Raw genomic sequence first — 1551 nt, 5'->3', positions numbered from 1 at the left:
CTCTCAATAGGCTCTAAATGCTAATGACATTGTTAAGTAAGATTCCCATGACAGGAGAGAGATAGAGGCAGTAATTAGTGCTAGAGCGGGAGTAATGGTCGAAGGAGGAAAAGTTGGGCGCCCTGATTTGCCTCCCAGCTGAGGTCATCACTTCACAACTCTGGTCCTTACGGCTTAGTCCTGTCAGCGGCTATCAACCGCTTTAAATAGAGTAACAGTCCACTTTATTAGAGCTATATTTATTCTCTAACTTAAAGTATAAGCGGTATGCATCGATATTGAAAAAGAGATACGAGACTCCTCACTATTAGAGTTCAAAATATCAAGAAAAATACTAACATATTCAGGAAATGATCTTGAAGTTCGGTTTTCTTCATTGTAAAGAATATTTTTAGTATTAGACTGAATATACTAATATAAACTTAATGATTTCATGGATGGGACCTATATACGACATCGTACGTCGGGAAAGTTGCTCTAACACGCATGAGAATTGGCTATACTCTCCTCACGCACTCTATCTAGTTAGAAAACTACCTATTCCAACGTGCCAATATTTACAGTCCATTCTCAAGATTTAAACACATTTTTGAATAATGCCTTCACCATTTACCAACAATAAACAGAATAGTATGACGATACTCGGACTATCTTCGGCAGTCAATAATGGTATCAAAATAGTAAAAGAAACTATTTTTTGTTACCCAACAAGTCGCCCCACTTTGCAGGGCTGATAAGAATGATGTCCTCTTACCAACTTCAGTCCCTAAGAAACTTCAGTTGGTAACAGAACATTATTCTTATCAGCCCTGAGGAAACCCCGCAAAGTGGAGCGAAACGTTTGTTAACAATTAATAGTTTTATTTTTTTATTTTGATAGCTTTATTGACCCGGACTAACTCCCTTCAATCTACTTCATACGGTCAAATATCTTCTTTTTAAAATTTATCTTAACTTATTAAACTATTTTCTATTTGATTCATTGTTATGTATAATTCAAAAATTGTTTGAATTATTTTCTATTTTCTTCTCTTTTTTATGTTTCTACGAATGATGGTTGTTATTTCTTTTTTTTTTTTTAGCCCTGATGAAGACCTAAAATTCAGGTCGAAACGTAGGAACGAATAGTTTTTTATTTTACTTGTGTTTATTTGCTGACTGCACCCCCCAACCATTGTCTTCAAAAATTCCATAAAATATTATAAAATTAAAAAATAAATAAATTAATTTCCATAAATTGTTCGTATTTAAAATTAGAATTACTAAAATGTTTCATTGATTTGTTGATTACTAATCTGGGAAATAAGAAATGCCAACTTAAATTCACGTAATTATTTATTTAAAATACCTATAGTTTCGAGAATCCGTATCAAAATTTAAAACACTATTTAAGTGTATGTATGTATCTGTGAAATAGACATATTTTTGAAGAGTGTACTCACTATTTGCCAACAATAAATAGGATAGGACTGACCCCAATTTTATCCGAAGCTCTCGCAGATGAGGAAGCTAAAATTACAGGAGTGTTTGAATTTTTAAAAGCACATCGCC

Source organism: Halyomorpha halys, unplaced genomic scaffold (assembly GCF_000696795.3).
Source record: "Halyomorpha halys isolate HHAL.00 unplaced genomic scaffold, Hhal_1.1 Scaffold93.1, whole genome shotgun sequence".
NCBI lineage: Eukaryota > Metazoa > Arthropoda > Insecta > Hemiptera > Pentatomidae > Halyomorpha > Halyomorpha halys.
This window is presented reverse-complemented; position numbering follows the sequence as displayed.